Genomic DNA, 14,192 nt, shown 5'->3' on the forward strand with positions numbered 1-14,192 from the left:
TCCTCCAGGGGATCTTCCTGACCCAGGGACCGAACTCACATCTCTTACATCTCTTGCACTGGCAGATGTGTTCTTTACCACTAGTGCCACCTGGGAACCCCGGAGAAAGCATTCTTTTTGTCAAATAGAAAAGACATTGTTCAGCTCTAGCCAATGATGCACTGAGGACAGGACCCACAGTCCCAGAGCTGGTGGATAGTACAGTTCTCAAAGAGACTCTAGGATTTGTAGATGTTCATGTGAAATCCTCCAGTTTTCAAGTTTTCCAGATTATTATTATTATTTTGCCAGGCAAACTGAATAGAATTCTTGGAACTCAGTGTTTCCCTTTCCGTCTCCAGGATGGAGGAATGCTAGGACCACCTCAAATACCTGAGTCTGGTCTGCAAAGGGAAATATCCTCCAGAAGAGAAATCCCCAAGAATGCACAAGAAGACACCTGGGGCTGTAGAACTGTAGATTTCCTTGGACATGGTGGGGGACGTTACAGCAAAGCTAACTCTGTGTTTATTGAAAGTTTAACATGTGCCAGGACCAGGGCTAAGCTCTTCAATGACATCACCACATCCTGTCCTGACTACCGCCCATCACCACCATACAGATGGGGAACCAAGGAGCAATATGACAGCTAGTAAGTGATAAAGAAAGAGTCTGGGTATCCTTTCCCTTGGGATTTAATTTAAAAACACATCAGGGTTCCGAAAATGTCCATTCATACATGATGAATAAATTCTAGGCAGCCCTGTCCCAGAGGAAGGGAAGGGACCACTATTTTTGAAGGCTGACATAAGAGGTCTCTCGCTCATCATGTTGTTCAGGGATCCCCCAACCTCTGAGCCACAGATCAAAACCGGCCCATGGCCTGTCAGGAACCAGGCTGAATAATACGAGGTGAACAGTGGGTAAAACCAAAACCATCACCCCCTACCCCCACACCCACCCCTGGTGCGTGTAAAAATTTTCTTCCATGAAACCAGTCCCTGGTGCCAAAAAAGTTGGGAACTGCTGATGTTATTAATATTGATGTTTAGAGTATGTTAATATATTTCATGAATTCTAAGGGGCAAGTCTTACTCTGTAAAATCAAAGTTAAATTCAATTGCAATTGTGTATTTCTTTTTTAGTTTGCAGCCTTGTTATTCAATGGATGAAGTCAGATTAAAATTTTAAACTGTGACACAACTAATCAAATAAAATGTTTTATCCTTCTTTTAAGCATAACTGAGTCTTCTCCTGAGAATTATCTTTTAAATTCTTTTAGTATGTTTTGTCTGTTCACAGACTTTGACAGTTAAATTCATTTCCTATGTTCAACTCACTTCTCTCAAATAGACAATGAGCTTTTCTGAGAAACAACCAGGAAGCTTTGGGAAAAAAGACCTTGGATAAAAATGGCTCCAGTCATTCCTTATCTGGTCTGGCCTTCAAGAAATGGAGCATGCTTACCAAGGAAATTTGGTACAGAAGACTAGAGTGTCAAAGGAAAGATATATGTGGATATTTTTTAATAACCAGGGATAGGTCTAATTAAATGAGAGATTAAAAAGCTGTACTTGACTTATTTAGACAGCACTACTACCAGTAGCAAAAGTCACTAGGAGACAGCTTTCAATTCAACACATTAAGGACTTGGGAGAAGTCATGCTTTTAAGAAATTTAACACTGGCTTCCATGATAGTGGATTTAGACACCATTTCTGTTGCTGAAAGTTTCCAGCTAAGCCCTGCAGTGTCTATGAAATAAAAGATTCCAGCTCAGTAGGAAGTTAGAGAAAGGCCTTAGGCATTTCAACAATGTTATTATCTATTTCAGAAAATTGTTCATTTTTACTAAGACATGAGTGTTTAAGAATGGTTCAAAGAAAGATAATACAGAGATATATAATATATATGTGTAAAAGTTAATAAAATAAGTATTGGGCTCCAAAATCACAGGAGATAGTGACTGCAGCCATGAAACTGGAAGACGCTTGCTCCTTGGGAGAAAAGCTATGACAAACAAAGACAGGGTATTAAAAAGCAGAGACATCGTTTTTGCCAATGAAAGTGCACCTAGTCAAAGCTGTGGTTTTTCCAGTAGTCATGTATGGATGTGAGAGTTGGACTATAAAGAAAGCTGAGCACTGAAGAATTGATGCTTTTGAACTATGGTGTTGGAGAAGACTCTTCAGAGTCCCTTGGACTGCAAGGAGATCCAACCAGTCAATCCTAAAGGAAATCAGTCCTGAATATTCATTGGAAGGACTGATGCTGAAGCTGAAACTCCAATACTTTGGCCACCTGATGTGAAGAGCTGACTCATTGGAAAAGATCCTGATGCTAGGAAAGACTGAGACAGGAGGAGAAGGAGATGACAGAGGGTAAGATGGTTGGATGGCATCCCTGACTCGATGGACATGAGTTTGAGCAAGCTCCAGGAGATCATGAAGGACAGGGAAGCCTGGAGTGCTGCAGTCCACGGGGTCGCAAAGAGTCAGACATGACTGAGCAACTGAACAGCAACAATAAAATAACAAAAGAATCATCTAAGTACCAACTAGCTTGATAAGAAATAGAGCCTTAGAAAGCTCATGTATATTTCTTTTTATCAAATCCCTTTTCTCTCTTCCAAAGGCAACCAATATTCTGGATTTGGCATTCATACTGTTCTCTTCTTAAAGCTTTTCTATACATACATACATTAACTCCTAAAAAAATTCTGCTTAATTGTGCCTCACATGGAACTTCCTATAAAAACAGTAGGTATATTCTACTGTCTTGCTTTTTTCACAAAATATACAATATTTTAGATACTTACTGTGTTGAAGTGTGCATCTATAGCTCATTCATTTTCATTCTCATTGAATAAATAGCCAAGTTTATTCATCCTTTCCATTGTTAATGAACAAAAGTTTCATTCCTGGTTTTAATACTATGTGTTATGCTGGTCTGAATATTCTTGATGCGCACTCATAAAATTCTTTTCTTTAGGATTCATATTTCAGGTCAATTCAGTTGCTCAGTTGTGTCTGACTCTTTGTGACCCCATGGACTGCAGCATGCCAGGCCTCCCTGTCCATCAGCAACTCCCGAAGCTTACTCAGACTCATGTCCATTGAGTCAGTGATGCCATCCAAACATCTCATCCTCTGTCATCCCCTTCTCCTCCTGCCTTCAATCTTTCCCAGCATCAGGGTCTTTTCCAATGAGTCAGTTCTTCCCATCAGGCCAAAGTATTGGAGTTTCAGCTTCAGCACCAGTCCTTCCAATGAATATTCAGGACTGATTCCTTTTAGGATCTCCTTGCAGTCCAAGGGACTCTCAAGAGTCTTCTCCAACACCATAGTTCAAAAGCATCAATTCTTCAGTTCTCAGCTTTCTTTATAGTCCAACTCTCACATCCATACATGATTCATATTTAGGAGGACACAAAGAGCTGGTTTATTGGGAAAAATGCAGGCTCTTCTTTACTACATGCAGTAGGCTACTTCTCAGTGACATTGAAATAGACAATATTTTATTATTTTATTAGATATGACATGAAAAGCACAAGATACAAAATAAAAACAGATAAACTGGACTTCACTTAAAATTTTTGTGCATAAAAGGACACCATCAACCATCTTTGTGGTTGAGTGATATTTCACTGTGTAAGTATACCACATCTCTTTTACTGTCATTTATTTCTGGACACTTGGGTTGCTTGCACATCTTAACTATGGTATTTGACTAATACTGCTATAAACATGAGAGTGTATGCATCTTTTTGAATTAGTGATTTTGTTTTTGCTGTTTTCAGATATAATACCCAGGAATGATATTGTTGGATCATGCAATAATTCTATTTTTAGTGTTTTGAGGAACCTCCATACTGTTTTCCATAGAGGCTGCCCCAACAGTGTATGAGAATTGTCACCAACAGTGTATGAGAATTCCTCACAACAGAGTATTCTTCACATACTTGGCAACATTTTTTCTTTGTAGATTTTTTGATGATAGACATTCTGAGAGGTGTGAGGTGACATTTAATCTCATGATCAGTGATGTTGATCTTTCCATATGCCTGTTAACTATCTGTATATCTTCTTTGGAAAAATATCTATTCAGGTCTTCTATTCTAATAATGCTATCTTTTTATATTAAGGTGTCTGAGCTGTTTATATTTTCCCCTTATTGCTCATATCATTTGCAAATACTTTCTCCGATTCAGTAGGTTGTCTTTTCATTTTGTTGATAGTTTCCTTTGCTGTGTAAAAACTTTTAAGTTTTATTAGGTCCCATTTATTTATTTTTGATTTTATTTCCTCTGCTTTAGGAGACAGATCCAAATATATATATATATTTATGTAGGTGTTAAGTCATAGTATTCTGCCTATGCCCTCTTCTAGGAGTTTTATTGTTTTAGGTTTTACATTTAAAATTGTAATCCATTTTGAGTTTACTTTTTGCGTATGGTGTGAGGAAATATTCTAATCTCATTCTTTCACATGGAACTGTCCAGTTTTCCCAGTGCCACTCAGTAAATAGCTGGTCTCCACTGTATATTGTTGCTTCCTTTGTTGTAGATTTATTGAACATAGGTATGTGGGTTTATGGGCTCTCTATTCTATTCCATTGATCTATGTTTCTGTTTTGGGGACAGCATCATACTATTTTGACTACTGTATCTTTGTAGTATAATCTGAAGTCAGGAAGCACTGATATCTCCAGCTTTGTTCTTTTTAACCTCACTATTGCTTTGACAATTCAGGGCCTTTTGTGATTCTATATAAATTTTAGGATTATTTGTTCTGGTTCTGTAAAAAAAAAAAAAAGTCATGGGTATCTTGATAGAAATTACAGTAAATTTGTAGATTTCTTTGGGTAGTTGCTGCTGCTAAGTCACTTCAGTCATGTCCAACTCTGTGCGACCCCATAGACGGCAGCCCACCAGCTCCCCCATCCCTGGGATTCTCCAGGCAAGAACACTGGAGTGGGTTGCCATTTCCTTCTCCAATGCATGAAAGTGAAAATTGAAAGTGAAGTCGCTCAGTCGGGTCCGACTCTTAGCGACCCCATGGACTGCAGCCTACCAGGCTCCTCCGTCCATGGGATTTTCCAGGCAAGAGTACTGGAGTGGGGTGCCATCGCCTTCTCCGTTCTTTGGGTAGTAGGGCCATTTTAATAACATTAATTCTTCCAACCTAACAACAACGGATATCTTTCCATGCTTTGGTATCATCTTCAATCCTTTATCAGTGTTTCATAGTTTTCAGAATATAGGTTATTCATTTCCTTAGTTATGTTTATTCATAGATATTTTATTCTTTTTGATGAGATTTTAAACAGGATTTTTTTTTTTGCTTTCTCTTTCTGATAGTTCATTACTAGTGTATAGAAAAGCAACAGATGTCTGTATATCAACCTTATATCCTGCAACTTTAATGAGTTAATTTATTTGTTTTAATAGTTTTATGGAGGAGATTTTAGTGTTTTCTATGTTAAAATACCATGTCATCTGAAATTCTGCCATTTGCAACCACATGGATGGACCCAGAGGCTATCATGCGTAATGAAATAAGTCAGAGAAAAGACAAACACTGTATATTATCACTTTTGTGTGGAATCTAAAAAATAAAATGAATGTATATGACAAAACAGAAACAGACTCACCAATACAGAAAATAAACTAGTGGTTACCAGTAGAGAGATGGAAGAAGGGAGGGACAAAATAAGGATATGGGAATAAGAAATACAAACTACTATGTACAAAATAGATGAATAATAAGGACATATTGTAAAGCACAAGGAATTATAACCATTATATTGTAAAAACTTTAAATGGAGTATAATCTATAAAAATATTGAGGCACTCTGCTGTACATCTGAAACTAATATAATACTGTAAAATGATTTTACTTTAATAAAAATAATTTTTTTAAAAAAAATGGACACCATCAAGAAAGTGAAAAGATAACCCAAAAAATGGGAAAAAAATACTTGCAAATAATATATCTGGCAAGAGATTTATATTCATAACATATAACTATCATAAAGCAACAATTATAAATAACATAATTTTAAAGCAGTCAATAGATCTAAATAGATATTTTTTCAAATAAGATAACAAATGGCTTAAGATAATGAGATAATAAAGACTAACACTGTCAGTTATTAAGGAAATGCAAATCAAAACCTATATCCACCAGGATAGCTATAATTAAAGACAGTAACATAATAATAACAGGTAATAATAAGTGGATAAGGACATGGAAACATTGCAACCTTCATACATTGCTGGTGGGAATGTAAAAGTGGTACCGCTGCTATGGAAAACAGTTTTGAGTTCATGGTTCATCATGGTTTACTCGCGCTGTTGTATATTCTATGGTTTCGATACATGTATAATGACATATACTCATCATTATAGTATTACAAGAGTATTTTCATCATCTTAAAAACCCTGTGTTCCATCTACAGATCCCTCCTTCCTTGTCCTTCGCCCAAGGCTCTGGTTGATCTTTTTACTGCCTCCATAGTTTTGCCTTTTCCAGAATGTCATATTCTTGGAATCATAGAATTTGTAGCCTTTTCCAACTAAATTCTTTCACTTGGCAACATGCACTGAAGGTTCCTCCTTGTCTTTTTATGGCTTCATAGCTCATTACTTTTTAGTACTGAATAATATTCCATTACCTGGATGTGCCAGAGTTTATCCATTCATGTACTGAAGGGCATCTTTGTTGCTTCCAAATTTTGGCAATCAGAAATAAAGTAAGAATAAATGACCATGCGCATGTTTTTGTGTGGATGTGTTTTCAACTTCTTTGGATAAATATCAAGGGAAAAAATCACTGGGTTATATGTTAAGAATATGCATAGTTCTATAAGAAATCATCAAATGAGTATTCTCACCAGCAATGAATGAGAGTTCTTGTTGGTCCGTTTCCTCACCAGTACTTGGTTTTGTCAATGCTCTGGATCTTGACCATTTTTTAAATAGGGGTAATATTATCTCATGGTTGCTTTAATTTGCATTTCCCTGATACATATGATGTACAGTATCTCTTCAGATGCTTATTTCCCATCTGTATATCTTCTTTGGTGAGGTGTCTGTTAAGGTCTTTGGCCTATTTTTAAATCAGGTTGTTTATTTTCTTATTGTTGAGTTTTAAGAGTTCTTTGTAAATTTTGGATAGCAGCTTCTTATCAGATATTTTTGCAAATATTTTCTTCTAGCCTGAAATTATCTTTTATAGAGGAGAGAGGTTTCTGATTTTAATGAAGTTCAACTTATCAATCATTTTTTCCATGGATGGTGCCTTGGGTGCTGTATCTACAAAGTCATCACCATACCCAAGATTACCTAGGTTTATCTCCCAGGACTTTTATAGTTTCTCATTTTAAATCTAGCTCTATGATCCATTTTGAGTTCATTTTTGGAAGCATGTAAAGTCTATGTCTAAATATATATATTTTTCATATGTGAATGTCCAGTTGTTCCAGCACTATTCATTGAAAAGACCCTCTTTGCCCCACTGTATTATCTTTGCTCCTTTGTCAAAGATCAGTTGGCTGTGTTTATGATGAGATTTTTTAAGGCCATGAAAATATTTTTAAATTAGATGGTAGCATTGTTTGCACAAATGTGTGAATATAAAAATCGCTAAGCTGAATACTTTAAATGGGCAAATTATTAGAACTCAATAAAGCTCTTTTAAGAAAAGACTGCGGCTTCTGTCATTCATTCTCACTTGTTCACTCTCATGAAGCTATAGCTGACATGTTGTGAGCTGCCTTATGTTGGCAAAGATCTGATAGAGGCCTCTAAGCAGTGGGCAGCAAATAGCCAAGGCCCCCTAGTCCGAAAATACATAAGGAACCAAATCCTGCCGACAACTATGTAGCTGAGCTTGGAAGTGGATTCTTCCCTAGTCAAGCCTTGAGATGAGATCAGAGCCTAGGCCAATACTTTGATTACAGCCTTGTGTGAAGCCCTGAGACAGAGAACCCAGCAAGGCCATTCCAGGATTTCTGACCCAGAGAAACGGTGAACAATAAATGTTATTTTAAGTCACTCAATTGTGTGGTATGTTATGCAGCATAATACAATGAACACACTAGACAACACCAAATCCTTTTCCATGGTGGTGGTAAGAATTTATACTTCTACTAGCAGTGAATGAAAGTTCCCAATCCTCCATGTCTGCACTGTGGCTTTGTTGTTTGAATTTTAAATGCTTATCAATTGGGTGAGTCAGAAATAATATCTTGGTGATATTTTATTTTGCATTCCCTAGCTTACTAATGGGATTGAGTATCTTTTCATATGTTTATAAGCTATTCAAATGTATTTTCTATGAAATATCTGTTTTTTATCTTTTGTGCATTATTCTACCTTTTCTTTGCTTCTTTTTATGATTAGAGCAGTTTTCAAATATATTAGACACTAATCCTTTGTCAGTTATGTGTGATGCAAATTCTATTCCCCATTTGTGCCTTACTCTTCAATCTTTATGGTATCTTTTAGTGAGAAGGACTATAAACAAACTTAATATAGTCAAATTCATCTATCCTTTCCTTTATTTGTAGCACTTTTTGAGACTTAGGAAATCCTTCCCTACTTTGAAGTCATAGGAATATCCTCCTATGTTTTCTTTGAGATATAATCTGGCTTTTCACACTCTAAGTTATCTTATCCTTAAGAAAGCTATGGCTTTTATCACAGGTGTAGAATTTTTCACCAGTGACTTTTCCCTCATATTTTTCTTTTTTTCCTCTCCCCAGAAGAAGAGTCCTTCTTAACTTCTCCCCATCACTGGTGTTTCTAGTCTTCTCTTACTCCTCGCCACCTTTCTAACTGCCTCCCTTTTAAAGAGCCCAGTGGGGGACTTCCCTGGTGGCCCAGTGGTTAAGAATCAGCTTTCCAATGCAGGGACATGGATTCAGTCCCTGGTTGGGGAACTAAGACCCCACATGCCTCAGGGTAACTGTGTGTGCATGTTCTAGATCCCCCACACCACAATTACAGAAGATTTTTTTATCACAACAAAGACACAGTGCAGCACCCCGTAATAAAGTCCAGTGGCCCATCTATAAGACGTTGAACAAATAAGTTTTGGGTGCATCTATACAATAAGGATGTCATATGTCACGGCTTTTAAAGAATAAAATAAAACTCTATGCTGAGATGCAAGAATATGTGATAAAAGCATGCAACAGAATAGTATAGCTATGAGTATGTGGGAGTGGATGTACATATGAATACCTATGGAATAAATATCAAACCTACCAGCAGCTATAGCCCTCAAGGACAGGACACAGCTACCAGGATATTACATACTTTTCCTACTTAAATCTATAATTTTTGGTGGTTTTGCAATGAGCATGTATCACTTACAATTTGCAAAATAAATAAATAAATAAAATAAGAGGCCCAAAATAAAACTCCCTACATATCATGTATCTGATAAATATCTGCTCATGCAGAGGCCACATCAGGCATTTGGGGCCACAACAGAGACAAGGAAGTCTTAACTTTCATGGAGATCACTTCAATAGACTGGCCTCAAAGTCTCCATCCCTTTTGTTGTGCCTTTTTAACTGTCCTACCCTGTAACATGAGTCTTCCCTCCTCTGTGCTCCTAAAACACTCCTGCTCTTGTCCATTCACTCACAATGACAGATTATCTGATGTGAGGCACTGTGTCTCCTTAAACAAACCTCATTTCCCTGAACAAATTAAGTAAGGCTTCCTAAGGACAAACACCATTTTTCACATGCCAAAGTCTCCCCCAGCACGCATCAAAGTGAGAAAATCAGAGTGGGCATTCGATGGACAGTTGCTGACTGACTTGGATGAAGTGGAAGTTGGAATGTGCCTTTTGGGAAAAATCGAATTTCATACTTTCACTTTAAGGAAAGGGGATCATTCTAACCCATATTGCACTCTGAGAATAAAGACTCACCATCCCGCACAAATAAAATGGGGCAATTGTCAATGTAGCTATTAGAATATCGTAAGCATCAATCGATTGTCTGCATGCTTGTTATCCACTTTGTGGATTATTTGTGGCCACACTGATATCTTCAATTGGTTTGCCCCCTTTCTGACCTGCAGCCTTCCGCTTGGTTGCAACACTGGTGAGTACCCAGGGAACACCGACTAATTTAAACATCAGCTCAGAGCAAATGTAATTAGGAAGATAAATTTGCTGCAAAGCTACCATACAATGTCTACTCAAACAAAACAACAATAACATTATCATCTAGTGTTTTAGCTGATTCATGATTCTGCTCACCTCAGTAACCATGAATAGTCATAATTTTCTCATGAGAACTTTTTTTCTTATAAATTTAAACATACCATAACCTAAAATACCATATGACCCAAGAAATCCCACTGCAAATTGACTTGGTGTTTACTCAAGTGAAATGAAAACTTATATTTACACAGAGACCTGCTACACAAATGTTATCCCCAAACTAAAAACAAATGTCCTTTAACTGGTCAACAGATAAACTATGGTATATCGATACAATGCCATACTAAACAGCAATAAGAAGCACCAACTACCAATATCTGCTTTAACATAAATGAATTCAAATGCATTGTTCTAGGTGACAGAAGTCAGACACAAAAATCTGTACACTGTTTGATCTGATCTATATGACACTCTGGAAAAGGAAAAATTATAGAGACAAAAAGAAATGGATGTGCCCTCCCAGGGCTGGGGTGGAGAAGAGGCTAAGTACAAAGGAGCAAGAGGGAGCATCTGGTGGGAATGGCAGCACTGTTTCTTGAATGTGGTGGTGGTGATGCAACTGAGTGTCAAAACTCTGAAAAGGATGAGTTTTACTGTATGTAAATAAACCTGACTAAAAACAAGTTTACCACTCCCTGAATCTTAGTTTTTCCGTCTTCTACAGAGCTGCTTGTATGACACCCTGGAGTGAGAAGTCCTCCTTATAGAGGCATTTGGGGGCTTCCCAGGTGGCACTAGTGGTGAAGAACCTGCCTGCCGATGCAGGAGTTGCAGGTTTGATCCCTGGGTCAGGAAGATCTCCTGGAGGAGGGCATGGCAACCAGCTCATATATTCTTGCCTGGAGAATTCCATGGACAGAGGAGCCTGGTGGGCTACAGTCCACAGGGTCGCACAGAGTTGGACACAACTGAAGCGACTTAGCACGTGCACATACACACACACACACACACACACACACACACACACACATCATGGTTGCAGACCCTAAATCACAATTCCCCGCTGATCCTGAATAAATTTATGTTTTACAAAAAAGGCATTTGATAAGTGCTCTTGAGTGTAGTGGTGGAGCAAGCTCTGTCACCTCCATTTTCCAGCTATGCTATACTCTAGGTTTGCAAACTATTAACTGAGGCTCATTATCTAGCCTTTAGGAGGAAGAATCGAGATAGAGTTTTATTTTTTCATGCACTTTTATTTTAGTAACTTGAAAAAATTTTAATCCAGAGTTTTCATTTGCATAAGCATTGAGTTTGATAAAGCAGCTTAAATTAGCAGAAGAATCACACACCTGTGTCAAATTTTCATATCAACCACCTCGAAGACTTTGAGTCAAGGAAGACTTTATATATCCAAAAATGATCTCTCATTTCATCATGCACATAAAACTTGTTAAAGGAAACAGTAAAATAAAAATAAAATCAAAGAGGTGATATTTGTTTCTACACTTACATCTGATTATGAAGCAACTCTCAGAGACAGAAAATACATCAAGTTAGTGATGAATATGTATCAAAAATCAATCATAATTGTCCTATGTTATGTCTAGCCAACGTCAAGATAGATCATTTTAGGCATTCACTAGTATGTTTTGTGCTCTGTGTATCAGAACACTTTGTGAGTGAAATTCCACCCAACAAAAAGGTTATGAACATCCATGAGACACTTGGACCTGTGCTTTCTAGCGTAACACATAAAGATGAAGCAGGTCATGGGCCACAACCTTAATAAAATTGAAATTTAGGAAGAGAAACAGGCATGGAAACAGCTCCATGTAATACACATCAAGGTGCAGTCAGTGTTATAATAATATGAGGTCACAGGAGATAGATTAATTTAGATGCACATACAGGGAAGGTTTCATGAGAGAGGTGGTATATGGTCCTGGTGGGGTTTCAACAGATAGTGATGGCAGCAAGCGCCACTCTGTGAGTGGGGAACAATGTGAACAGCAAGGGGTAGCGTGTGACTGGAGAATGAATGAGCTGCATGTAGCTAAAGCTGAAGGGTACAAGTTGCAGAAACGTCCTGCAGAGACAATAGAGGGCAAGAATTCCATGAAGGGTGGGGAACTGAAGAACAGCACGATCAGACTAGCATTATGGGCTGGGCGTTGACAGTGTCTCCTGGGAGGCAGAAGAAAAAATAGTGATTAAAAGCAAATGCTAAGGAGCCAAGCAACCCTGTAGTTGAGTCCCAGGCCTGCTGTCTCAGAACTCAGATATGTCTGGCAAGCAGGGATGTCTAATTTTCTGGCCATGCCACCAACATGCAGGATCTTAGTTCCCTGACCAGGAATTGAACCGATACACCCTGCACTGGAAGAGCAGTCTTAACCACTGGACCACCAGGGAAATCCCTGCAGCTGTGTCTATACAACAGCCATTCTTTTCTTGTCACTGCTAATAAAACTTTGATTTTGATCGGTTAGCTGTTTGTCCATAACTTCAGGAGGTGAATTACTAATTGTCTAAGAGAACAGTTTTAAAAGTGTGGTCCACAGACACTTGAGGTCCCTAAGACCCTCTCAGGGAGTCTGCAAGAAATAAACTGTTTTCATAAGGATGCTAAGACATTATTTATCTGTTTTCACTGTGGTGAAATTAGTAGTGGGTAAAATTGGGTACCATAGTAGTGGGTACCCTAGAATGAATCAAGGCAGGGCACCAAAATGCTTTAGTAGCCAGGTACCACCATGAAAAAAAAAAAAAAAAAAGGTCAGTTTCACTGAAAAGATCACTTGATGGATCAATAAAAATTACTGACAAATTAGTCCTGACCTTAATTTAAGTCCTAACATGTTAAATTCTGATCTTCAAATATCCACTTTTTAATGATCATATGTGGTAAAGTGAGAAGCATGCATGAAGCATTTCTGGGCATACTGAAGGACTATGTCTCAAGGAAAGGCAATCTGCGCAAAGGTTTGAGTTACAGGCTGAACTAACCACTTTTTTTTTTTTTTTTAATATCATGGAACATCAGTTTTACTTAAAAGAACAACTGAAAAACCATGGTTATCCAGACTTAGGTGTCTGGCAGACAATATGAACTTCACACTTCAAGGAAAACAACTGATAGTGTTTACTGCAAATAACAAAATATGAGCTTTCAAGTGAAAATTAGAATTTTGGGAAAACTTGTATCTGCCACTGAGAGCTTGATAATTTCCCCATATGTAAAGATTTGTGATGAGATCAGTGGTGATATGGATGAATATGATTTGTATATTGTGTAATAAAATATAATATTTGGAAGATCTGCATAACTCAGTGAACCAATATTTTCCAAATGACCAATGCATGAGGTTACAAAGTCATATGTGGGTGAAAGATCCCTTCAAATTATAAAACAGACCAGTGGATTTTTATAAAACAGAATTCAAAATGTTTATTGATAAGGTTTCAGATCTCACATTGCAATAAATCTTAAGAAACTACCACTTGGTGAGTCTGGGTAGGGTCAATAAAGCATATCCACACTTATCTAAAATGGGCTTTAAAAATATACTACCTTTTCCCACTAAATATCTGTGTGAGATTGGATTTTCCTCACATACTTCAACTAAAACAACTTATCACAACAGATTGAACAGAAGGAGCTATGAGAATCAAGGTGTCCTCTGTTAAGTCAGACATTAAAAAGATCTACAAAATGTAAAGCAATACCACTCTTCTGGCTAATTTTTAAAAATATTTTAATATTAAGATGCATTTTTCTTTCTATCTTTAACACATCACTAATTTTTTTTTTAATTTACCAGTTTTAATTTCTGTTAGCTATAACTAATAACAATAGCTACAACTCATATAAACAAAGCTCTCTGTTTTTAATAGTGAAAACAGGTCCTGAGACCAAAATGTTTGAGAATCACTATTTTAAGCCCCTGGTAAAGAATCCACCCTCAAATGCAGCAGACACAGAGACACAGATTCAATCCATGGGTCAGGAAGATTCCCCTGGAGAAGG

The sequence above is a fragment of the Ovis canadensis genome, chromosome 14 (assembly GCF_042477335.2).
Source record: "Ovis canadensis isolate MfBH-ARS-UI-01 breed Bighorn chromosome 14, ARS-UI_OviCan_v2, whole genome shotgun sequence".
Taxonomy (NCBI): domain Eukaryota; kingdom Metazoa; phylum Chordata; class Mammalia; order Artiodactyla; family Bovidae; genus Ovis; species Ovis canadensis.